The following is a 27,669-nucleotide window of genomic DNA, read 5'->3' on the forward strand; positions in this document are numbered from 1 at the left end:
CCCCTCTCTTCCCTCTGTCTTGTTTGTTATTTTACCCGCTCCGCCCCCTCCCCTTCCTGCCGTGTCGCATTTCTCCTACTTCTACCGTGAGGTGAGTACGATTTGTTTCATGCTTCTACACGGAGGCACTGCTACTTTTACTTATGGCATAGGCGGGCTGACGTGTTATAACGATTGCCGTTTGCTACTGAACACCGTCAAAGTCGCTCCAAACGTGTCCTGTGTGGGTCACAACAAGACACTTTCATGAGCGTGCGTTTTCTGCTTTGCATGCTGGTTAAATTAGGCAGTCGGCTTTAGCAAGCGCATGCAGCCTTTTAACTTTTCCTGAGGGCTCATTCTTGTTCTTTGTTCCCATGATGGGCTCCCGAGATCCGCCTGGACCTGCCAGTGTTGTAATGCCGCGTCGGTCTTGGTTGCATCGACGTGCGGTGTGTGTGTGCGCGCAGCTGACGTCACTGGTCCTGGGCCTCCTGCACTGGCAGCGTAATGTCGCCACCCGCAAGGGAGGCACCGTGCAGCTGTTGGCATGGTGCCGCAAACCTCACTCAAAGCGTTAAATACTGCGCATGTCTAGTGGTGCTCATTCAAAAGGATACGTTGCAAGCATACTAGAGTTAAGCGCTTCTTTCGGTTTTTTCGTTTTCCTCAGCACGAAGAAGAAACGTGCTTTTAGGGAGCATTAACCTTTTATGAAACCTAGATGCTTTATTATGTATGTGACTTTGCGACTTTCTTGGCCGCTAGCTGATCAGACTTTATTTTCAGTGGCATTGGCCTACTGTACGTCACCCAGCCCACTTTTTAACATCTACACCGCCGGCGGTGCGTGTAAGTAAAGAGGAGTTAACATTCAGGGCATGTCATCTCACTCTGAGCGGTGCATTGGAGTTCTGTCACTGTGAGTTGAACCCCGTGACGTGTGGGGTTTCAAATGGAACCAATTTTCCCTGCAACAGCACGAATCCTTTCAGTAGGGTTTCCCTTTATCGGATATTTAAAAACGCCTGCTGTGACGGCGTATAGAATGTATTTAATGAGCTGAGAGGTTTATTAATAGATCTTCGGAGTGAGACCATTATTTCTAATTAGTTATTAACCTTTAAATCCCTTATAAGGCAGGTGACCTAATACATTTCACGTCTCATTCGCTGTTCAAGTAATGTGTTTTTAGAGTTGCCGATCTGTGCTACCCCGATGAGGATGTTTGCAGAACCTCATGTGCTAATTTTCACTTTGTTAAACGCTTTCCATCTACGCTATTTCCTGTTCTAATTTCCTGTAATTACTAGCACCCTCACCCTCACTCACCCTCACCCTCACTCACCCTCACCCCCACTCACCCTCACACTCACCCTCACACTCACCCTCACTCTCACCCTCACTCTCACCCTCACTCACTCTCACTCACCCTCAACCCCTCACTCACCCTCAACCCCTCACCCTCACTCACCCTCACTCACCCTCACTCACCCTCACCCACCCTCACCCACCCACTCACTCACCCTCACTCACCCTCAACCCCTCACCCTCACACAGTGCAATAGGTCTCGGAGCATTTGAGTTAGAGCTTTTAGAAATGTTTATGGCTTTTTTTTTTTAATTCTTTAGCATTGGCTACAGGAAACAAAAATGCTAAAGATTTACAAAAAAACCCATAAACAATTCTAAAAGCACTAACTCTAATGCTGCGAGACCTATTGCATTTCCAATGCTTGTTGAGATTAGAGTCTGATCTGCAGCAAATCGCGAAAATGTCACCATATCAACAATTTCTTCACCAAAATCAGTCAAGTTGGCACGGGTCATTCATACAGATTTGCCAAATACTGAGACAGTGTGTCATTAATACTAGCCTTCTTTGTCACTTTTGGTCCAGCAGGTTAATTTAGAGTCAATATTATGGCAGAGCGTCTTTCTCTTTTTAATAAGTAGGTTAAGATTCTCTCCAATTGATCTCCCTTGTTATGTACTTTTTGCCAATTCTGTAAGGGTGAATCTATTGAATGCATCCCATGTCGTCTCTACTTCTCTTTTAGCCTTGATTAGTTCTGTTTTATGCTGCGAGTCTCAGTCTTCCGATTTCTGCAATACTGCTAGCTTCCCTTCTTGTTGCGGTAGATTGTGATGCAGTCAACACTTATACCATAGAGTTTGCTTATACACTTTCCCCTTAACACAACTTTTAAGGCTTACCACTCGTAGGCCCTGGGGCTGGTCATTCAAATTATTTTCCAGGTAAGCTTCTAAGGGTGCCCCAAGGTCTGTAAGAAAACATGTGTCCTTCAACGCTTTCGTGTTTTATCTCCATGTTGGGATTCAGGTGTGCTATCTATCTCAGTATACTTTTTTGGGAGTGGCGAGTGCTCTGAGAGAAACTGATTTAGATACTGGGCGGTCTGAATTGAGAGATTAGGATTCTGTCCAGCCTTGCTTATTTGAAGGGTGTTGCTGAGCAAAATAAGTAATCTCTTAGTGCGTGGCGTAGTGTTCTCCAGATGTCATTATAGGCACTCAAGTCCATGATCTCAGACAATGCTCCCATTTCATGTGAAGTTTGGGAGGGTATTAGCCTATATTCCTGTCCAGTATGCAATTAAACTACTCTGCCCACATTATGGGTTTATCTATGATGGGGAGGACAGCGTACACAAAATAGAAATAGGCCTGGTCATCATTGTTTGGCACATATGAGTTTAGGAGACATATTTCACCCGGTCCAGAAGACCATGCACCAGTATGTGCTAACCCTCAATGTCAGCTTGTGAGAACCTGTGGTAGAAGAGCACCCCAGGTGGCACCTATATCGATACCATTCTCGCATATGTTGAATATGTTGAGTAGTATAACTAGCCTCTCCTTTTTTTCTGAACTTTGGTCTCCTCTGTGTTGGTCAGGTGTGTCTTTTGAAAGAAGAGTATTCAAAGGGTGTGTCTTTTTAGGTATGTGTTCTGTACCTCTTCGTGTAGCCATTAAGGCCACTTACTTTCCATGTGGTCATTTTTATCGCTTGAGTGATATGTCTAGCCAAATAATCACTAATGTGGGCGTGTTGTGGATTTCCAGATGTCCTCTTTACCCCTTGCAAGTCAGATATGTCAACCTCAACCCTTCTCCTAATGTAATGCCAGTATGTATGCTGTGCAGTGAGTGGTCGGCGAGCAGGTGGGATGCCCCTACAGTATGCTATGCGTATAGAATAACCAACCTTTACCCATTCGTCCCAGGTAAACACTCTAAAAGCTAAACAAGTGGTGTCCTCCGCATTTTGTCCCTCAAAACTGAATATTCAAATTTTAACATCCTATATTAGTCTATCTGCACTCACAGTATGCTACCTTAGATGATACATGCAGAAGGGCAAAGGCTTCCAAAGTGGTTAGGCCTAAAGGGTCTGGCTGTGCAGCAAGGTGAAGCCTATCCTCTCAGCAGCTGTTAGCTAAAGCACTTCCTCTACCAGTGAGGGAAGATAGCCTGCCAGTTCTGTTGTCACTGCTTCTATTCACCATTGTCTCTGGTGTCCTCAGAGCACCCTGCTTGTCGGTGCCTAAAGTGCCATTGTGCTAGACCATTATTTAAGAGTCCATGTATGATGATTCACTTGGTTCCCTCTCTATAGTGAGGGATCTGCCAGAGCGAAGGGTCTCTCTTTGGAATCTTCCAGCTCTGCTAGATGTCAGCACCATTCCAGTTCTGCTATCCCTTTCTAGCCAGTCCCATACATCGTCAGGAGTCCGGACCCCAGACTATGAATTAATGTCATTATTTGTAAATGCCTTGCTCAAGATCAGTATTTGGCTTATCGTCTGGGAGATGGCACTATCAAGGGTGATAAAGGTCTATACCAGGATGGCGTGATTTCAATAGGAACAAGCCTGGGCAAAGCCAATAGTTCCTAGATTAATAACATGATTACAAACATTGGCAAAGTATAGTTTAAAAAAAATTATATATATATATATATATATATATATATATATATATATATATATATATATATATATGTATGTATGTATGTATTTGAAACTACTGGAGTTCAAGGTTAATATTTATAAATGGTATGTTTATTTTTCAAATAGGTTTGACTCAGGAAACTCTGGAACAGAATGTCCAAAGAATAAGGAAGTGTAAAAATGTAAATAAAAATGAAGACCTGGTTTACTTTCAGAAGGACTCAAAACTGAAAGAAATGCTCGTCCATTTGGTCCTCTGCAAAAGCCCAGGGAGCAAATGTTTAGACCTCCAGAAGAACCACTTCCTTTCCATGTCAGGAATTGCTGTGTACGCCATCTGCCTCAAATGTAGGCTGAGTGCAGAATACAGCCCCTTCCACAGCACCATGTAACCATTTGTTTGCCAAGACGTGCTTTCATGTAAAATGTGAAATGTAAGAAATAAAACTACATTTGTTCTTTTATCATACCTGGACAAACATATACCTATTTCTGTCTTTTAAAAGACATGGCAAGAGGAGTGGGGAAGCAACACAAGAGGAAGAGGAAGTGTTCAGTGAAACAGAAAAACGTAGTTCCCAGAATGTAAGCAGTAGAAGGATACAAGTCATCCAATCAAAGAGATGGTGAAGAAGCTATCGTCCAAGCACAGAAAAAAAGGGGAAGAGGAAGGAACACGTTTAATTAAGAAACCGGCAAATGAGAGCGACAAGAAACCTAAAAGCGAAAGCAATAAGCTGCCACAAAGCCCACTGCAATTTTTTGGCTACGGTGCACAAGAGGTATTTCGACAACAGACCGCTAAAAGTGGTTTGTAGGTTAGACCTAAAGCAAGCATTTGCAATGCAATAGGTCTCGCATTAGGAAAGTGTGAGCTATTGGTATTGTAAATGACATTTTTTTTTAATATGTGTTGGCTTTGAAAATTTGTGAATAACAATGCTATTAATTTATATATTTTCAAAACCAACACATTAAAAAAAATTGTCATTTACAATACCAATAGCTCACACTTTCCTAATGCGAGACCTATTGGCTATGGCACTGCTTGTTGGTAGCAAGCAAGGACAGTGCTGTTGTGGTGCTGAGTGATGATGTGGTTGGGCTGAGTGATGTGGTTGGGCTGAGTGATGTGGTGGTGTCCCCGAGTGATGTGGTGGTGTCCCCGAGTGATGTGGTGGTGTCCCCGAGTGATGTGGTGGTGTCCCCGAGTGATGTGGTGGTGTCCCCGAGTGATGTGGTGGTGTCTCCGAGTGATGTGGTGGTGTCTCCGAGTGATGTGGTGGTGTCTCCGAGTGATGTGGTGGTGTCTCCGAGTGATGTGGTGGTGTCCCCACGTGATGTGATGGTGTCCCCACGTGATGTGATGGTGTCCCCACGTGATGTGATGGTGTCCCCGAGTGATGTGATGGTGTCCCGATGTGGTGGTGTCCCCGAGTGATGTGGTGGTGTCCCCGAGTGATGTGGTGGTGTCCCGATGTGGTGGTGTCCCCGAGTGATGTGGTGGTGTCCCGATGTGGTGGTGTCCCCGAGTGATGTGGTGGTGTCCCCGAGTGATGTGGTGGTGATCCCCGAGGGATGTGGTGGTGATCCCCGAGGGATGTGGTGGTGTTCCCGAGGGATGTGGTGGTGTTCCCGAGTTTTGTGGTGGTGTTCCCCGAGTGATGTGGTGGTGTCCCCGAGTGATGTGGTGGTGCCCCCGAGTGATGTGGTGGTGCCCCTGAGTGATGTGGTGGTGCCCCTGAGTGATGTGGTGGTGCCCCTGAGTGATGTAGTGTGTGTGGGTCAGGGTGAGTGAGGATATGTGAGTGCTGTGGTGGTGTTCCCGAGTGATGTGGTGGTGTCCCCGAGTGATGTGGTGGTGCCCCTGAGTGATGTGGTGGTGCCCCTGAGTGATGTGGTGGTGCCCCTGAGTGATGTGGTGTGTGTGGGTGAGGGTGAGTGAGGATATGTGAGGGTGAGGGAGGGTGAGGGTGACTAGGGTGAGTGAGGGTGAGGGTCCGAAGTAAATGGTGGCAGGGCAGACATCATAAGACAGAGAGAAGAGACTGCATGGTGACTGCTTTGGTCAGTTTCAGAATCAGGAGGGGCAGAGTCAGCACAGTCTGCAAGAGATCAATGTGTCTAGAGGCAAAGCATAGCGGATGTAGCATTGCAGCTAGCAAGTCGAGTGTTTTCAAGCCGAGTGTCCCTAGAGAGATGGCAACACAGCGACAGCATTTGAGGAGCAAGGCTACTGTAAACAAGCAAGGTAGGCTTTCACTTTTGTCCAGAATCAAGCTCTCGGCATTGCTGTAGCAGCCTTTGAAGTCTGATGCAGAGGCACAGACAAATGGTGTGTTATGTGGCTGGCTCTGTGCACGTGCATAGATCACATAATCTGTATGCGATCCGGAGCCTTTTGGCAGACTTTTCTTTTCCGCTTATTATAATCTCGCCGGAGCAATGTGCAAGCGCATTTGCTCAGGCGAGACCTAAAAAGGCCAGTGTACTGTGGTGGGGTTTTGGAAGCCCTGAGCTGCAGCTGAAGCACGTTCCCTTTGTTGCACGTGGCTCCTTTTTACTGCATTACAATATACTTCACCAGCTTCTTCGATTACAAAGCTTTTTCAAAACGATTAACACCTTTTGGCCAAAAAACGCAGGACCGGCTGGAGACGCACATGTGATGTTAGTCCTCTTGCAAGCAGAGTATGATAATTTGGAAATTAAAGGAAAGAATGAATATCAACAGTCCAAATGTCTTTCACCTCCTTTAAACTCGCACATTTAACTGTTTTGCCAGTTTCACATATGGGGGGTATTCTACGAAAAAGGGAAGCTGGAACATTGATTTTGGACAAGCCTTCATATGTCCCTCTACCTCCATTGTTGCTTTTCATATATCACTTGATTGCTAGGTTCTAAAAATTAGAGAAAAAAACCGACTGCAAATCAGATTTGCCTACATTAGATCCTATGCCCTCGAGCCAAATAAACACCTGTAACTTGCTTGCAGTATTTAACATTTTAAGGATAATTTTGAGTATTTACGTTTATCATTTTGTGGGGTCCCGAATTAAATCATTTCATAGGAGGCTGGTGCACTGAACAGGTTGAAATGGACAGCAGAACTGGAATGGTGTTGACGTCTAGCAGAGGAGCAGGAAGACTCCAAAGAGAGACCCTTCGCTCTGGCAGATCCCTCACTATAGAGAGGGAACCAAGTGAATCATCATACATGGACTCTTCAATAATGGCCTAGCATAATGTCCTACCCAAACTACCACATAACACAAGTTAGCAGCAATTGCCCTCTGTGTATCTGGGTACACTTGGGCTAGCATATCATGTAAAACATTGTGCAAAAACGTAATAGAAAACAGTTCCCTGGAATATGCTCCGATGCAGCCAGGTCATCGGATGCCTGTCTGATCAGGCATGTACAGGCGCCTCAGGCATGGAGAACGACGTAATGTCTGAGCGCTCGCTCTCCTGGCAGCCCTGCCCGTGGAAACCTCAGACATAAGCGGACAAGTCTGTGCAGCCTGCCGTGCCAGGCCTCAGCATGTGCACCGACTGGGATTTCCCTCAATGACGCGAGCTGTGCCGGGGTGCAGCGCGCACACTGATGACTGGACTTCCGCGTGGGATCTGTCAGGATGCCGCGAGAAGTACCAAGCACGAGGACAGGGGTGTTACCAGAGGGGTAATCTCAAACTGAGACCGCACGGGCTGGGAAAGTCTCATGTTTTTTGCTGGTAGGCGGAGTCCTGTCGGTATGTCCCTGAATGCACCACTCTGAGCCAGGCTTCACTGCTGCCAAGGCCCAGGAGGTAGATGCGAAATGCAGGACTGGAATATAGGACACATGGCTAGCATGGCTTCTGGCGGATTGTTAGCTATCGGCAAAACTCACTCATAGGAACAGGTCTCAGAAACATGACTTTCAAACATGTTACCGAGCATTAATCACGTTGTTGTCAATCGTATTGGAAGGATTTGCAAACTCATCTAATGATACTAGCAACATTAAGATCCACACATCTCTGGAAAGAAAGAAAGCACAACTCTATACAAGAAATAATGTGAAAGGATCTCACGTGGTTTGCAGAATCTATCATAATAGTAATAAACATTCACAAGCAACGCCAAAGCCAACAGGTCTGGTTTCAATCCCATAGATTCATCAAGCATCCATTTTGCAATTCCTTATTAGCGAAAAATAAGGATTCGCTAATAAGGAATAGCAAAAGGCTATGCATGAAGAACTCGCTAAAAAAAATTGCGATTTTTTAAAAATTCCTTAATTGCGACTCGCAAATTGCGAGTCGCAATTAAGGAATACCTCCCCATTCATTCCTATGGGCCATAGGAATGAATGGGAAGACAATCTCAATTTGCGAATCTCAATTAGAGAATCGCAAATTGAGATTGCAATTTCAAGGGTGCCAAAAGGACATCCTGTTGCACCCCTGAAATCTGCATATGGGTACATCTTGAACACACACATGCCCTAAGGGCATGTTTGTGTGTAAAATGGAACTTAGTTTTTGCAAATTACCATGAAGTTCAACTTCATGGTAATTTGCTCCCCCTATTAGCGAAATCGCTATTTTTTTTACTTTAATGCATTGCATTTAAGGAATCTCAATTTGAGATTCCTTAAATCCAATAGCAATTTAAGTAATCGCAATTTTGAGAATCTGCCCCTTTGCGAGCGATTTTTAGCTTGATGCATCTATGCCAATGTGTCTTAATGCATGTAAAGATAGATATGTACAAGTATGAATTACTAATGAGGAGCAAGCAATCAGTCAGCTGTAATCAGGATCCTTCCGATATTGAATGTATTAGTTCAATTCAAATTCAGCTATTGAAAAGTGTCTGCCTAGGTAAGTGACAATTTCAGAGTCACAGCTACAAACTCATACTTTTGGACTATAAATTACAGTACAGTGTGGCCAAACCGAAGCCATACATACCTAACCTCACCAAAAATAAGGGTAACTTCAGAGCAAGTATGTCACATGCGTGGGCATTGTACAGCCTCTTCCTCCCAGTTATTTTATTGCCATTTTGTACATCGCACCATTTTGTACACCGCACCATCACCCAGGACTGGATCCTGGCGCTGAACAGGTGTGATTCTAGGCACCCCTAGAGCCTACTGGGACTACTAGAAAAGCCAGGTCTTCAGCTTCTTGCGGGATTCAGTAACTGAGGAGGGAGCTCCTATGTGTAGCGGAACGCTGATCTGCGCTTTAGGAGCAATGTAGAAGAAGGCGTGACTGCAAGATCTGGTTTTCCGTATGCGTGGAATCTGTGAAAGTAGGAGTCCGTACGAACGCAGGTGTCTGGAAGATTTGTAAAAGCACCTGCGATTGTTGATGTATGTTGAGCCAGTGTTATGTAGTGCGTTGAAAGAGTGGGTGAGGAGTTGGGATTGTGCGCGTTTGTGTATGGGGAACCAGTGGAGCACCTTCAGGTGTGGCGTGATATCAGCGCGGATTAATAAGCCAGGGTTGTATTATAATTTAGGTTCCCCGTTTCAGTTTTTACTGATTTTTGCTGATAAATAAAGACCGAAAACTATTATCCCGTCTGTATTTATTTTTAAATGTGGATAAAAACAGAAATTGGATGCTTTTTGACTGATTCTAACTACACTTTGCCATGACTGCCAGGCCAATAACTGTGTAGATTGAAATGTAAGGGGGTTAAAAAAAGAAATTTTATTAAAGAGGCTTAAACATCAGTACATATGCACAAGGTGCATTCTGAAATGTGCATATTTTCATATAAGTGCATTGATTTATCTTCTGCGGGTGTTCATATGACTGAAACCTCGCAGGCATTCAAGCAGGACTACATATTTATTGGTTATATAAATGTGGAAATATACCAGTTCAGTTTTTATTTTTGACAAAACCCATAATAAATATGGATAAATACAGATAAAGTTGGAAAACGAATATGGCCACAGACGAAAATGTCAAAAAAAAAATACCATAGAACCAGGAGCCCTAATTGTCAGGGCACAAGTCCTAAATAAAGAAGTGGGGGGACGCTCAGACAGGAAGTGATGTCACGACAGGAAGTGACGTCACGGAAGGTAAAAAACCTAGAAGTTGGGGGACGCTCAAATACATGAAGTGACGGCACGACCGGAAGTAACGTCACAAAAGGTAAATCGAATGTAAAGAAGACCTCCTTCCAAAAGTGGAGTGCCTCTTTTGTATTTGGAAAAAAAAGAAACTCGAGTAAAAAGCGAGCTATTGCAGGAATACATTAACAAACATGAAATGAAAGCAGACATTGTCACACTAGGGCACTGAAGTACACAACTTTTAGGTGGATTTGCATAAGTGACAGAATAAAATGTTACCACTCATAATAAAGAGACAGCGGCTGAAGTGAGCGGACCCAGCCCCGTGCGGTACTTGTGGTGAGTATAGCGAAATTTGAACACTACTTTAAGAGACTAATTGATGAAGAGGGCTGACCAAACGCCCTTCCATTTATCCATATATGTAAATACCCATATTTGCACATGATGGGGGGATCCGCACACATAGAGGCAGGACGTGCATACCAGCAGACATGTTACACTCTAGTCCTGTAAAGGGGTATTTCACTGCACAGATGTGACCCCAGCGTTCGCATTTTACTACTTAACTCAACTGTGATGCAGTCATGCACTGAGCTGCAGATAGACTGACTTGGGAGATCAATGGGGCGGGCGGGCGGCCGTGAGGGCGAATCACGCTATAATTTAAAGCCCAGCTTTTGCGCAGGGGGACAGCGTCCACCCGGTAAGGCCCCTTAAAATAAGTGGGGGGACGCCATCCACCAGTGTGGTACCCCGACTCGAGCCCTGCTAATTGTAATGCCTCGGTCCAGGACACACATACACTATACACCGACCACAAGTCAAAGATATTGCGATGTCACATCATGTGATGTAATTGGGTCAAAAACCATGTATATATCACCCTTATGACAAAGGGCCTGTAATGTCACATCTGCCACCCCTAGATTTTGGTGAACTGACGTTCACGCTCGTGTGTCAAGTACGCTAGCTCCAAGGGCCTCTAACTGACTACGGTCTTTAGGTATGGACGGTCACAAACCACGCTGCTGTTCCAAGAAAAAAATTATTAATGATCCAAATCGAAAACAAAAGGCTTTAACAAGGCTTGTTCAAGCATCCTTTTGGTACTAGCTGGCTGGTAAACAGATTGACCTCATGGCCGTTTATGCGGCGTGTATCTGAACATTTAGCATAGATTTCAGTATTGTTTGGAATCGCGAGGGCTTGAATGAGCCAAACGGGGGCGATAATTGTTAAGTTGTTCCAAACAGGTAGCCATAAAATATATACTGCCCGGGGCCCCCAAAACATGTAAGATGTCACCGGTGTGCTGAGAAACACATTTCTAAGGAAATTCCACACCCTCCAAACGACCCACCCACAGCAACTGGGATTTGGGTGGGAATAATCACCTGTAGAACCACTGACGCATGAACCCACTGCAACTAAGAACTTCTCTACAAAGTGCCAGGACTGGAGGCCCATTAACCAGCCATGGCTGTGCTGTAAACACACCGGGTGACGTATCATTACACTCTCCCATAGCAGCAAAAGCCAGCAGAGCTGGCTGCAGTGCACAGCAGGACATTGGGCGCTGCAGTAGAACAGTCCCGGGGTGCTAGCCTCAAATGCTGGCGCGCACGGATTTAATTGAGTTACATTTCCGCAGAGAACGTCGCATCGAAAATCCTTGCCATAATTACCTTTCGTCCGAGAGTGCAGCGATAGCATTTCCCAAGAGAGGCGCACCAGGCCGTTTCTTTCCACCGAGGAATGTGGGTGGGGCTGTGCGGGGCGTGGGGGCAGGGCCCCGTGAGACCAGGCTATGCATACCCCGCATCGCTGCCCAGTGCCTCAGCATTCCCAGAGATTGAATGCGCTTGATGCTGTGGGTTCCGCATCAGAGGCAGACTGGCTCGTACCAGAGATATCAAGTTCTCTCTAGAGGGGGCTGCCGTCTTTGAACCAAAAGGTAACGTTTTAAACGGAAAAAGTAGGATTTCCTGGTGGTAGAAGCAAATGAATTCGACGTGGACATGGACACTTGTCAGGCTGAGACCGTCAGACAATGAGAGCTGGAGTTTTCGCCAACTAAAAGAAGTTAATTTCCCTGGCTTACAGTTGGGGCCGGACTGTCGCATGCAGTGCTTATGAATAAAGTAAAATGATACAATAACAAAGGCACTGGCGTGGGACACCCCGCCCAGTTCGCCTGGAGCGGTGGATTCACCTCTGTAAACTATGTGCTTGTGAAAAATGCCACCCCTCTAGCAGTAACCGAACCCATTCTTATCGCTCAACTAACAGACTGGGAAGGAGGGAGGGGCGCCCTCTGGGCCCATGCGCCGACCTATTTATTGTCTGCCGAAGCGCTAGGAGGCTCGCTCCAGACCTACTCAAAACGTTTCGAGCTGGAAGAGAATACCAACACCGCTGTAGTCAATTTCCATTTTACTGGTTTTATAACAAACATTGGCAAAGCCAACAGGTTTCGCCTATGCTATATCTATGTATCTCTTTTTTTTTACATGTTGCACATGCTGTGCAACATGGCTTAAACAAAAAATAAGAGCTATGACATGGTTAACGCTGGCCGGGTAATAGCTCTTTAAAAAAAAACTTTAAGCCATGTTGCAACAGCTAAAAAACTGTCAAAAGCCAACAAATTTCGCATAGTCGAAACTTATTGGCTTTGCCAATGCTTGCTGTGCTGAAGAGGACATAATGGAATAAGGAGGAGATAAGTCGCAAAGCAGCAGAGTGGGATGTAGAAATGGGTGGGAGGAAAGACAAATAAGCAAATAAGGTGGAGAGGTGCCGGGAAGCAAAGAAATGTAGCTGGAGCGGGGAAGGGGAAAAGAGATAAGAACGTCATGTTCTAAATGTGCACTTGGGTTGCATTCCAACAAGGACAACAGTACTCTGCACAACGAAAACTAAAAGAAAAAACAATGCACACGGAAAGACCACCCAGTGACTTCCCCTTCGACGCTGATGACGAGCTGGGCTCGTCATGGCGTAGCCTCCTCGCACGCTGATGACGAGCCCAGCTCGTCACGTAAAGTGTGATTTACGAAAACTCAGCGCAGGAGTGGAATTCCGCTAGCGCGCATGGAGTTAAAGCGGTCTAATGTCATAGGGACTTGTAATACATGGAAAAGTATCAGCTTGTATGGTAGCTGGATAAGGATCTCGCACTCGAATGCAAAATGTGCTGAAATGATTGCTCTACATCTACAGTGCGTCTGTGCATTTTATCAATAGCCAAGAATAAATCAATAATTCTTTAGCCTCTTCGCTGCTGATGACGAGCTGAGCTCGTCATGTAACGCGGCTTTTTGAAAATTGCCGCACACAGCGGGAAAAGCCGCCGCAGCGATGCGGTTAGCTGCGAGAATCTTTCCACAAGACCTAAAAAAGGCATACATATGCCCATTATTAAAACAAGCCTGGAACCGCATGACCCCAACAACTACAGAGCAATTATAAAATGGGCCTTTCCTGGGCAAACTGATAGAAAGGGCAGCATTCGCCCAGATGACACAATTCAGTGAAGATAACTCTATACTTTCAGATTACCAAATAGGATTCCGCCCAGGAAGAGGCACCGAATCTGCCCTCATGGTCTTCTGGGATAAATTTAAAAAACACAGTAGACTGGAACCAGGTTGCTGCACTACTTCTCACTTCTCAGCTGCCGTCAACACAGTTGACCACGACACTCTAATACAGGGACTCAAGAAGCCGGCATAGAGGGGACTGCTCTCAACTAGATCACTTCATACCTTCAAAACAGAACAGATGTAATCCATACTCCACCTTTGCCATCCAAACCATACTTCAGAAAAGCAGGGATCCATCAAGATTAATCATCTCACCCATTGTTTTCAACATCTACATTAAGTCATTACCAGCAATGCTCAATTAATTTCAGCTCACATTCTATTAACTATGGAGATGACACAAATCCTCATTAAACTGGAAAGCCCCAAAGACATTCGAAACTCAAAAATCTTCGATTGCCTCAAAGCCGCTGATCAGTGAATAACGTGGACCCATCTCAAATTGAATCCTTCCAAAACTTAAATACTCCCATGTGGCGACTGGAAACATTATGAACTACTCTGCACCTGGCCTGACCATCTGGGACCACCTCCTAAAGTATCAAAGGAAGTACAAGATCAAGCTTCAATACTATGAAAACTCTGCAAAACATCTTTCCCTCACCTCAGAACCCTACAGCACAAAAAACCATAGCCGGTACATCTTTCTCTGTTTAAGTAGACAAACTATAGAAATCATTACCCCCAAACACAAGATCCACGAATAACTATCTAATCTTCAGAAGCCTACTCAACAGTCAGCTTTCCTACATAACCACCATACTAAGAAACTAATGTACAGCATATCCCTGTGTATGTAAACATTTATAATTTGGTTATATGCATGTATCTAGATAGGTGTTTTCCTTTGCACAAATATGTATAAGAGCTATTTTTAAAAAAAATATACAGATATTCCTTAGGTTTGCTTAACAAATATATATATATATATATATATTACTTATGGTTAAATATAAATCCTATGCCTAACATGCATATAGATGCAAAAAGCACAATTGATGGACAGAATGAATAACAATGTCATTCATTCACCCCAGTAAAGAGATCTGGGCATAAATCCATCATTTTTTTGCTCCCCACGCTATTCCAGTTTGAACCCAGACATATGCAAATCAGTCTTGAACCTGTGTCCATTGGGAACAGTCCAGCACGAACTGACAGGCCAGGTCCTCCCTGGACTGAAAAAAAGCATCCTAGGACTGGTTTCGGGGTTTCACCCCTCATCAGCCAGAATAGCTCCACTCCAGTGGCATGGAGAGCATGGGACCCACGTCTGGGCATACCCATCCCCCACTCGGGGTGACAAATGCAAAAAGAACAATTGATGGACACAATGCCGAACAATGTTATACATTCACCCCAGTACAGAGATCTGGGCATACATCCATCATTGTTTTGCTCCCCACGCCATTCCAGTTTCTCTTGCATAGGTCGCCCTAAGTGGGAAGGGTATGCCCAGACGTGGGTCCCGTGCTCACTAGACCACTGCATTCAAGCTAGCTTGGCTGATGAAGGGTGATGCCCTGAAATCGGTCCCAGGATGCTTGTTTCCGGTCCAGGGAAGTCCTGGCTTGGCAGTTCGGGCTGGACTGTTCCCACAAGGAACAGGGTCAAGACTGATTTGCATATGGCAGGTTCTAAACTGGGGTGGTGAGCAAAAGAATGATGGATTCAACCCAGATCCTTGTGACTGGGGATGAATGTTTGCATTGTTCAGCATTCTGTCCATCAACTATTTTTTTGCATAACGTATATTGGTCACTGCATACTTTGCATATAAGTTACTTGATCAGACGCTTACGGGTGGCTGTTTATCTATTACAATATGTAAATATTATCATAACTATTTTATCTACTAGTGCTTCACTATTGAAATAGAGGAAAATATATCAAAATAAAATAAAGAAAATTAGTTATAAAAGTAACAAATACATTAGCTTTAAGTACAGCAACACTTGAAAGTCTGGGTTTAAACAATACAGCTTTAAATCTCAATATATTATCTTCCTTATACATTAATACACTTTTTATGTAATTATCTATCTGTATATTTATTACTATACTCTTAATGTAGAAAAGAAAAAAAAAAAGTTCTCTCTCCAATGCACTACTCCAGGTCTCGTCCTATACCTCTCTCAATATATCCTCTCCCTCTATTCTCCAACTCATCCCAAAGCTCATTCTACTACTATGAATGCCATAATGACCCTTTCTAGACTCCTCTCCTCTATCCCTCCGTAGCTGACCCCAAACCTCATTTTACTACTATGATCTCCCAAACAACCCTGTCTAAATTCTTCCCTCATGTATCCCTCCTTTGACTCATCCCAAACCTCATTTACTAGTTTGATCTCACTAGTCCCTTTTTAGAGACTCTTCCCTCCTCCATCTCGCTTTTTACTCACCCCAAACCTTACCTTACTACTATGATCTCCCAAATAACATTTTGTAGACTCTTCCCTCTTTTATTCATCCATTATCCTATTCAATCTAACTAACAGGCTTGCATGTCCACCGCTCAAATTAACGCATATTTCCCTATACAAATGCACCACGGATCTCTTTTGAGTTCCGAAGTAGCACACTACTCGCTGACAAGCGATTCAATGCCTGCTATGGGGTAGTAAGAGCTATAAAAACAAATGTCAACACTTCTAGTGCTAGGGCATTGTCTCTGCCAAGGTAAACAGTGCCAGGTCACTGAAAGCATTGTGAAGAGGGAAACTGTATTTGATGCAGAGCTTACCGGCAGAATGTTGCACATTCTTCGTGCCCAAACAGTAAACGCAGACAGATGATTATAAAGCCCCGCGAGCGTGACGGGTCGCCCAGTTCTAGGACAGCCTCATAAGTACCTTACTAAACATGCAGACCCTTACCAACATGGCATTGCCTACATGAGAACGGATGCACATGCAAATGGATCACACAACTCTATTTAGAAGAGCTGTGGGAGTCGTTTAACATGTTTCAGATATTTGAATGCTTTTGTTACTGGCTCATGCATAAGCCTTAATCCTCTGCAGTCTATTCACTAAAGGGTTTACTAAATAACAACTAGTTTAGAGGCACCCCTGTGGATACCACTCGGACAAAACAGGAGGAGAGAAGTCAATATTGTGTCGTCATTTATGGCGTTAGGCCAGCAGTAAACTTACAATGAAACAAGTGGAGAGGTGTGGCTCACTGGTTAGAGGCGGCAGACCCGAGTGCAGAGAACGGCCCGGGACCAGGGTTCGATTCCCGACGCGGCAGGGTCTTGGACCAGGATCAGCGGACTGATAATTCTCGCATCGGTGCCTACTCCGACCAGGGATCACACTCGGCAAATCTGGGCATTAGCTTGCCTCATCTCCACAACGGCCCCACACAAACGCCGGGGATGCCTGGTTTCACCTTGGAGACCCCCAGGAGGGACTATCTCACAGGGAAAGCCAGGACGGGTTCCCCAGCGGTCTATAGCGCTACGAGGCCTCCGGGTAGCAGTGCGCTTTACAAGACACAACAATTGACAAAATTTACAATAAAATAGCAAGCATTGGCAAAGCCATCAATAGAAGATGCACTTGTATGGAGTGCTAGAGAGCAACAAAAAAACAAGCATTGGAAATGCAATAGGTCTTGCCTTTACGCGAGCTTGAGCTATTAACATTGCAAATGACAATGCCTTGCGTTTTGTTTTCGTATTTAAAACATAACTAAAAGGCATTGTCGTTTGCAATGCCAATAGCGTAAACTCGTATAAATGCGAGACCAATTGCATTGCAAATGCTTGTACTATATGGTGATGTCATGCGCGTGTCCAGCACTCGATGACACTGAAGTATTTAGTGACATTAAGAAGTGTCTATTACTACCCAGTGCAAACCATTGTATCACATTTATAATAACGAAACATGGAGTTAATTCCTACAGGTATACAGACTTTTACATTACAGGATTACAGGTGTAGGTGGTGCAGACAAGGAGCCATTTTTTCACGACTGAACCACACGCCCGCCGTGTGAGCTACAAAGATCTCCAATAAACTCATGAGTCCACTGAATGGAAATCTGGGGGTTCGCTTTATGGGCAATGCTCTGCAGCATGCACATTCACCCCCTATGCTGCTTTACGCTGATTGAAGATAGTGACCCGAGTTTACACAGAGTACGCTGCTGCAAGTGCACTGATTTACTGGTGACCCGGAGACCTTCTGGATACGCGTGTGCTCGACAGCAGCAGCTTTTAAGGGATCTTAAAAGGAATGCTGTTTACAAGGGCAACTTCACTACACATTTCCATCTTTGGGAGTAGAGTTCCTAAACTGCACGCCTTTCTTCAGGCAGACCGTGGGAAAAAACGCACACTTTTCACTTCTCCGAGGGAGAGGTTTTCATTCACTGGAGGTTGGAGGGAGTGATCTTCTCAGAGTGAGAGGTTTTCATTCACTGGAGAGAGTGAGTTTCTCCGAGGGAAAGGTTTTCCATTACTGGAGGATGAAGGGGGTGAGAGTCTGGCCCGGGCCTCGAGGCGAGCGGGAAAGCTCCTGCCATAAGCCCATGCAGAGCTCCTCTGTAGCATGAGTGCCTTGGGAACCTAGCGCCACACTTCATGCTCCACTGTTTAGTGTCTTGTCTCTCTTTGCCTCGTTTGCCGTCTCTCACTCTCCTCTCTTCCCCTCCCCCTAGATCTCAGCCTCTTTAAGGGCCCCAGGCCCTCACCGGTGACTCACTCAGCAGGCATCCAGTTGCTGGGCTTTACTCCCGCCCGCAGGTCACGTGGTCCTGGTGGGCAGCTGATGAAACCGCTGGAGTTTAAAGAGCTCCTACTTGTGCCAGACCCTCGGTCACGTGACACATGGGGGTGCACCAGCACTCATTCTAGGGGGCCGTTCTGGGACACTTGTTTTTACCCGTTACATATTTCCGAGTGAAAACACTATTCGGAAAGACGGCAGAAGTGCTACAAGTACAACGGGGCAAAGCCAGGCAGGGCCCTGGGCAAAAGAAGGGGCAGGGGGGGTCTGAAGTGGATGCAGACCCACAGCCTCGACTTATAGCGGTCTGACAATCGCTGGCCCTGGCCGCGAGCTTGGAAGCAGGGACCCTCACTTACTTTTACAATTAAGCACGGGCTAACTGATCCCATCAATGATCATACGTTCACTGGACAGCGCGCAGTGCGCTCGCGCTGTACGTGGATAACTGACTGCATCATTACACTTCACTGCACTTGGCGCTATTAGCTTACCACTGATGACAGTATCACACCTTCACTTCTGAGCCAGCGGTGCGCTGGGCGCTGTACATTGATAACTGACTACTTCATCACACTTTCTCTGCACAAGGCGCTAGAGGCAGATCACGGATCACACCTTCTGTAACAGGCCCGCGTTGCGCTCGGCGATGTACGCAGATCAGGTTTCACACAAAGGAGGACTTCTCTTCAGGGCATTGCCATTGTGCTAATGCAAGAAAAAAGTGCTTAGCGGCTACTTAAAAGACACAATGTCACGCCACCAGTAAAAGATCCAGTCCAGGTGGGCGGGGCACAAAACGGACATGGTGGTAACCAGGAGGGACTAAAAAGCCTCAGTCACAAACAAAACACAGTGTTTACCATAATGAATGATGCAAACCAATGAAAATAACAGGCTTCTAAAAGAAAATCGATCACAAAAAGCTTTGCAGAGCGAGCAGCGCGCATGCGCAGCAACGCAGGTGTGCGAGACCTAATAAAAGTACTTTCAGAGAGTGTAGCCAGTGGAAGGGCATTGGCCACTAGCCAGTAACCGAAAGCTGTAACCGGCACGCCTCTGCAGCGACAGGCAAAGCAGAGCAGGAAGACGTACAAAGTGAAAGTAGATGAGGTGCTGACCAATCAGAAGCAAGGAAGAAGCGTGATGTTGGAACAAACCAATGGTAAGTATAGGTAAGTAACGGACGGGCTCGAAGCTCATTTTTAGTTTTTTTAAAATTTCATTTACAAGAGATTTTGCAAGTGCTATGCAGGTGAAGTCTAACTATCAGTTGTATAAGGTGTGGGGTCTGATCGTCCTGTACAGTAGGCAACATACCAGAAAATAAAGCACACAAACGAGTAGGGCAAAAATACAGGTCCACAAAATTAAGGGACACACTGCCAACATCACTGATGTTGAGCTGGAAGATGTGACGTTTTATTCTACTTTATTATCCTTCCATTTGTCGCTCCTCATAAACGACACCTATTACTTCTTTGCACTCTGACAGAAGGCCAACAAACATTACACACTTCAACTGAACCACACAAACATGGGCAGAGGAACGTCAGAACACTGCACAAAGCAACCTTTCCCACTAAGCACGAGAATAACAATCTGACCCTAGTGACAAATGAATATGACCAAGTGCCACTGTTCAATTAATGAATGGTAGCCAGAGGATGAAAGCAGGCTGATTTGTCAGCTCAACCCCTTTGGCTCTTCCCCCATGTTGGAAACAAGGAGGACATGTTTTGATCGGGCAGAAGTCATGTGCCTCCACAAAATAGTGCTTACTCTCCAGGTAGCTGCGACAATTTTGTGCATTTATCTAGTCGCCAGAAGTTGAACTTTCAAGGGAATTTTGTAATGCTATTCAAGTGTCTTCAGATAACTAGATCTAGATAATTCATGGTGTTTGTCTTTCTCTGGCAGCAGCACAGATGGGAGGAGGGTATTAACCTACATGGATTTTTAGACCAGGCTTGGCAATGCAACTTTCCCCTGACCTTTTAACCTATACCAATATTATTCTACAGGTCTTTACTTCCACACAAATACATATTATGCCACAAAATATTGCCAGGGAGATAAACGAGAACACAAATCATCACTCTCGCTCACTGACACCACAGCATGTTATATTATTATAAAGGTAGGTGGCAAACATGGTTCTATGGCAAAGATTTCAATGACACATTTGGCATTATCTAAACAGCCTTCTTAACATGGCAGAGTCAGAATTCTTGGCCCACCAGAAGAGACATTTATAGCAAGGATGACCTCATGTCAATCTGAAAAAGGTATACAAGGATTTCTATTGGAGACCGAAGACCTGTTGCAAAGCAGCAGCATACTTTAACTAAAGCAATCAAATGCATCACTCTTTTCGCTATCCCACTGAAATGCCACCACCTTTGCCCCCTGAAAGAATGAGTATCAATAGTCATGGAATCTGTGCTGTTCCTACAGACACAAACACACATTTGACTCAGTTTTTGGGACCATGGAGAAAATAGGGAATGCTGGGTTACAAATGTAAGAGCCGAGGTGGCTTGACTCTAAAATCCAGGGCTCAGTCCTACTAGGGTTCTGTAAAATAGGTCAAGGACAACCTCTTCAGCACTTGACTCTTGACTGTAACGTTGGCAAGCAAGCACAGGCTTCTCAGCAAGAAGTGTGGGGGAAGAGGGGGTGCTCAGAAGTCAACAATAAACCAGCAGCAATATAATGGATTGTCCAACCCAGTGCTTCTCTGATAATGGTTGCTTCAAACTTGTGTTTGGTGTTAGATGTAGTAGGACAGTAGGATTACCCTAGTACACTCCCCAGGACTCAGAGTCCACATTTAATGTGACCGAAGACTTGCACTATTTGAAAATGGCCCTAGTGGGTAGGATTAGCCCCAGGAACTTTTACGGAATTGGTTAGGGTGTGCCCATGAGTCATTCCCACCCAATAGCTCGAGTCAGGCATAAATGTGGCATCTCCAAGCACCCCCTCCAGAACACTGCTGACCTGAGGAAAGTAGAAGAGGACTGGACCTGTTCCTTCTTGAATCCAGGACAAAGAAGGGGACTCCAAGGGTCATACGTGTGGCTAAGTGTTCAAGCTAAAGGGATACAAGCTACAATATGCCTTTCCTTTCCCTTTGAGGAGGGAAAATACACCACCAGTCTTCTTCGGGAGTAGATCTCTGATCAATCCCAGGGCGGAAACATCAACAGAGCCGTTTGAAAATATTCACAAATGTACATGTATGTAGTGGTTCCTAAATTTCCTAGACAAGCCATGCCTTAGAATATCACCTTTGCAACCTATGACTAGGATTTAATAGTGTGGAACTCGCAAATCTTCACACTCTCGGTGGAGAGCTCCACCGTCGTAAAATTTCAATTTCAAATGTCTTTATTTCGATTCAATTCATCATAACAGACAGTTTGTACTGTAAGTACAACCACAGGGAAAACAAACAGTAGATCATAAATATAGTTAAAAGGACAATTTCCATAACCTAAAAAAAGACACTTAGCAATTAAGATAAACGATGGTAAGACATAATTTAAAATACAATATACACTGTGTGCTAGATAAAAACTTTAAAAAAACTTTAAAAAGAATGCTACACTGATTCTGGCCTGGCCCTAATAATCCATACCCATCCTAGGAATTTTGCTACGGCGATAACAATAGGTTCGCTAGTGTCATACCTTAGGACCCTTAAGGCTTCGGATCCCACCCTTGTGCCCAGGTTTCGACAAACCGGTTTTAACCATTTAATCCGTGGGGCCACATAGGCCGGACACTCAAAAAAAAAATATATGGCCTATAGATTCCCTGCGATCCATACACCATCTTCAAGAATCACCAACCTGTCCCCGCCAGTTTTTGGTGAATAAACGGATGGGTAGACAGCCAACCCTAAGCTGATGATATAATTTCCTATCACTGGACCTAGTAATAGTATCCAGATATTCTTCTAATAGAGGGTCGTTTTTTAGTTCCAGAAACATCCCAGACAGTGAGGTGGCCGACATCTGACTGAAGTGTTTCTGGCTAATCATGGTCCAGTACTGCTGTTTAAATAGCTTTTTTGGTGGAAAAGGGCTGTTAACAGGGTCAGATCATAAATTTCCCAATCCCATAGCATCCAAGAGCAGTCTGATCTGTTTAAACCATGGGAGATTTCCAGAACCCATAATGGAAAGTACATCCAACACTGCCTTTGCATACATAGCCAATTCTGGGGTATACCATAACCTCCTCCATAGAGCTAGTGGTTTAAAGCGGGCAATGTCATCTATGGCATGGCACCCAAGGTCCATTAATAACGGTTTCATGGGGCTAGAACTGGGGAGACCTATTAGATTTCTTAAATATTTGTTTTGGGCCTTAACCAAAGAGGAAAGGTCAGCAAAACCCCATAGGTCCTCACCGTACAGGATCGCTGAACCTATCCTGGAGTTATATATTTTCATAGCTGGGCCTATCCTTTTGGTCTGAGACACTGTCGGCTCTCTGGTCCACTACTTAGTGGGACCAATACTGATGGGAGGCGACTTTAACTCAGTGGTAGACGTCGCCCTTGATAGATCACAACCCCCATGGGCAGACTCCCCAACACACTGAATAACTAAGGGTAGACTGGAGTGGGAAGCAAAGTGGGGTCTGACTGACATTTGGCGAGCCCAGCACCTTTTATCAGGCACCCTGTTAGTTGGGCAAACTTGAGAGTTAGAGTATCAATTTGCGGCTTCCAACTCATTTTACTCTCTAGTACGATGCCCAAGTATGTCATTATGTTAGTCTGCTCTAATTTTAGGTTATTCATTGTGACATGGCCCGCAACAGGTCTACCCCTGTTTAATACCATGAACTTGGTCTTTGAGACATTAACCTGCAGATTGTAATCATTACAAAATTCATCAAACTTATCTAGGGTGGCCTGCAGGCCCTTCTGCGTCTGGGACAATAAAAGTTATATCATCCGCAAACATTAATAGCGGATATTTGGTCCCACCCAGGGAGGGGGCGTCCGCTGAAAAATTTTGCACAACCCTGTTAATGTATAACAGAAACAGGGTTGGCGCAAGGGCGCACCCTTGCCTGACACCCCTTGACACTGGAAATCTGCTTGTGACCTGCCCTTGCTTACCCCATCGCACTTGGGCGAAATGTGCCTCGTGGAGACTTTTTACAATATCGAGAAGTTCCGGGGGCATCCCCATACTATCTAGGACCCCCCACAATTTGGCCCTAGGAACAAGGTCAAATGCTGACCTAAGGTCAACGAAGGCGGCGAACAGGGTACCACCGCCAAGGCTGACAATTTTCCAGTAGATAAGTTTGAACCTAAGGACCTGTTCAATGGTGCTGGTGCATGATCTAAACCCAGCCTGGAGGGGTGATAAAATTCCCTCAAGCTCCATCCAGCTTTGTATTCGAGCCAGAACCATCCTTGCAATGATTTTTTGGATTGTATCTATCAAGCTGATAGGGCGATAGTTACCCGGGTTTGTACGGTCCCCCTTATTATATCTTGGCAATATCTCGGCGCCTCTCCACAATTCTGGGATAACAGCCCCCTTGGATATGGCATTAGCCAAAAAAGTGATATAGGGTACCCAGCTGTCTAAATCATGTTTGAAGAGGTCTGCCGGAATGCAGTCAATACCCGGGGCATTTCCACTAGGGATCTTACTCAGGGCCTCCTCGACTTCTCTACTTTCGAAGACTAGGTCATCCATACTGGCCATTTCTTGGGTGACAGGGGGAATGACAGCCTCATTCAGGTTTAACCCTGAAAATTGGGACTCAAAATGCTCGACCTATCTGTCTACAGGGACATGGTTTGCGGGTACCTGCGAGTTTCGAGAGTTACCCCACTTCAAGATGTGCCAGAACTTGTCAGTTTTTTTTTTACTGGCGACTAGGAGATCCTGCCAGTGGTCATTGTCCCACTCTTGCTTGGCCTGGTTTTTGGCTTTGGAGTAACTCTGCGTGGCTGATCTGATAGCATCCATGTTCTTTGCTTTGATGGCTGCTGCTAGTAGACCATATTTCTCCCTACACTGTTTGTTATACCAATTTTTGGACTTGGGTTGACCTCCCTTCCCCTTTGGATTACCAGATTTGGTGAAGTGCATCTTTAGGTCAGAAAACAGGTCTACATGAAGTTGTGTTATCTTCCTGTTTATGTCTGCCTGTGTTGGAAAAGAGCGCAAGGTTTCAAGGGCCCAAGTTACTTTTATTTTTATTGCATCTAGTGCCCCCGGATCGATAGCAACCTTCGCCCAGCGAACCCTACGTTGGTCATTGGTTAAAAGGGCATCAGCTGTGACTATCTCCGTATTCTCTTTATAGTGCGGATCTCAGCTTAGCTGAAAAGTAGCTACAAGGGGGTTGTGGTCGCTCTCAGGGCGATCCACAATCACCATATCCCTTAAGGTTGACCAACACTCTACCTTGATAAGGATATAATCTATTCTATTTTTGCGCAAGCCATTGTCAAAAGTGTCCCTGCCCAATTTGTCGGAGATAGACCACCCATTTGTTGCCCTAAAACCACGTACTAGGCAGAGACCCAACCATTGTAGGGCCGATTCTGTCCATTTCTTAATGGGTATAAGGTCGAGGGGGTGGGGGGCTGAATGTTCCATTGGGCATCTAGTTCTGTCAGAAAAGTATCCCCATCGGCGTTCAATGAATCAAAAGAACAATTTAGGTACCCTGCTATTATTGTGCTTATACCCGGATTAACTGTATCCAAAAAGCTGTCAAGGTTTTGAAAGGTAACGGTACCACGCCCACCAGGCAGGCCTCTATTATAAACATTAATAATCAGTATGTCAGGGCCGCCGGAAAAATGCAGCTTTATGGCCAAAATGTCCGGGTTGTTTATTAATGGCAGCCCATGGAATTAGCCATAGTTTGCCTGACCCAGATACATAGGCCACCCATAGATCTACCCTTTACCCCTTTGGCTGCTGCTTTATAAAAGTTAAGAAAGCCTGGTAAATAGACCGGCTCAACTGCCCATGTCTCTTGAAAGACTAGTATATCAAATTTCTCCGCCCAGGCAAACCATTCTCCTATAGAGATCTTACTCCTCAAACCAGCTATATTCCAAGAAACCAAAGTAATTTGTTGGGTGTCCAAAACCATGAGCATTGCTTGTAGGGGCGCAACCTGCAGGGCATCCGGGAAGTCAATGCTACTTGTATTATTACACCCACTTACACTTATACAATGGTTCCCCGATCTGTGCTCATCATTACCCAACTTAAGTCCACCGACAGATTGAGCCACTCCAGGGTTTAAAGAACTTGTAATAGATAGAATAGTGTCATGGGCGCTCGCTTTCGCGGGGAGAGGGGGGGGGGGGGGGGGGGGGGGAAGAGTATGGATTTAGAAGCTTGATCTACCTTGTGGTACTAAAGGGGAAGAGATTACAGTGTCCACCTCTACGTTTCCAGCATCCAGTAACCCCCCGTCTAAACAGCTGGTAGATGCCAACTCCTTATCATTTTTACAGGCGATCCCACTATGCGTAACTATACTATTTTCCCTGTGCCCAAGGTTCAGTCAGTCAACACACTCCAGACTACTCAGCGCTTCAAAGCGGTTAAGCAGGGGGAGACAAAACTTCTGACCATAGGGGCCATGGGATCGTCCGGAGAACATGTCCCACCCATTTAGCTGATCAAATGACTCTCCTCTCCAGTAGTGGGGGGAAAAATAAGCCAAGTCCAGGGTGAGTATTCCCTTTTCACCCTGATTGCTATAATAGTCGCTGATGAACCTAACCACACTCGAGTCCCTGAAGTTTATGATAATACAATCACCCTCCACATCCTTTCTTCTAGTACCCAACCAACTTAACCTCCTATCAGATATAACAGATAAGATTTCTGCTTTCATGTAGGGGGGCGGGGGGGGGGGGGGGGCGCGGGGGGAGTGGCCTATTCCCATTAAGCCAGTGGGTGACCTTGTTTTTGAGCTCAATGTGTAACTCTCGTTTATCATGGTGGAGTCCCGGAACACCTGCCATGATTAACGTGTAGGGTGCAACCTCTGGCGGGAAGTGTATACTAGGCGCTTTTTGTGAAATAGCCTCGTTCCGTGGGGGATATTGGCCTCTTCTAGTAGATCCAGTTTTGGGGTCATTTGTAACTGCCCTCTTCCCACCATCATTAACAATTTGTTCCGCTACCACCCTAGGTGGGACTATGTCTCGCTGTTTAGTGGCTCCAGCGGGAACCGAGGAGGGGTGCAATTTCTCACTTTGGGTAAGCGGTAAAGAGAAATACCCTTGACCAATTTCGTGTCCCACAGCCCTGTCCAAAGTTGCCGAGTTTGCTATTACCATGTTTTCCAACCTCCCTACACTCTCACAGAGATGTTTAACCCTCTCCAGGATTGGAAGTATTAAAGATTTTAAAAGTTGTTCTAAGGTTTCTATGGTACCTCTTGGGAGTGAACTTACCGGACATTGGTTGGGAGTAGACATAGTAACTTGGTTACATGGGCCATTAGCTGATAAATGGTGCAGAATAAGAGGGGGGGGGGGGGTGTTCTGTTTGAGTTGTAGTGGTGGAGAATTTTTGAACTTTTTGTACTTTCGCACGTCCACCCTTCTGTGTCCCTCTACCACGCTTTCTCTTGCCTATGGTTGGCGGTGTGGAGTTTCCCTTACTTTTTTCCCCTACCCTGGAATTAGTCTCAATACACGGGTTACTAATGGTAGGGAGATTGGTTTCTGGTGGTCTACTCGCCAAAACTGATATACTGTCTGTAGTGGTGTCTAGTGAAGAACTACTTCTGGAAGTCTCAACTCCTGCCCTCTCCGGGTTCGTGCTTGGGTTTTGTTCACTACGAACAAGCAGCCGCTCCGGTGTGACAGCGGTCATAATTTCACCCAGAGAGGATCTTTTTGCAGCCAACTCCTGCGATAGTCTTTTTTCAGTAACTAAAGTGTCGTACTCAAGAACATTAGCTACTCTTGATATAATATGCTCCAAAGTCCCAGATACAGAACCGCCCACAGTACCCTGTGCAATCATTCTCCCATTTCTTAGATGTAGCGCCATTGCTAGCGCTCGGTATAAGATATTAGCTAGTAAATAAAAGATGGCAAGCTAGCATCAACAACTTTAAAAGTAAATGAGGGGGGGGGGGATTACACACGAATCAGTTTCAATCTACACACTGTCCCTGGTGGACCAACAAAGGTTTAACCCCTATATAATAACACAAGCTATGTTCGGCCAGTCAATGTATGCTGTCCAATGTCAGTAA

The 27,669-nt window shown here is 45.2% G+C and overlaps 1 protein-coding gene across 3 annotated transcripts in view; it reads right to left on the reverse strand.

Moving 5' to 3' along the window:
* CD151 (CD151 molecule (Raph blood group)) overlaps positions 1–27,669 on the reverse strand; it is a 161,687-nt gene that overhangs the window by 122,647 nt on the left and 11,371 nt on the right. The window contains exon 1 of one of the 3 annotated variants that reach the window (XM_086957748.1): positions 11,730–11,841. The exons of the other annotated variants lie outside the window; for them this stretch is intronic. The gene's annotated coding sequence lies outside the window, so the exon portion shown is untranslated. Of the gene's footprint in view, positions 1–11,729; positions 11,842–27,669 lie in introns of those variants that run through there. 3 annotated transcript variants of the gene reach the window in all.

The sequence above is a fragment of the Lissotriton vulgaris genome, chromosome 2_1, assembly GCF_964263255.1.
Source record: "Lissotriton vulgaris chromosome 2_1, aLisVul1.2, whole genome shotgun sequence".
NCBI lineage: Eukaryota > Metazoa > Chordata > Amphibia > Caudata > Salamandridae > Lissotriton > Lissotriton vulgaris.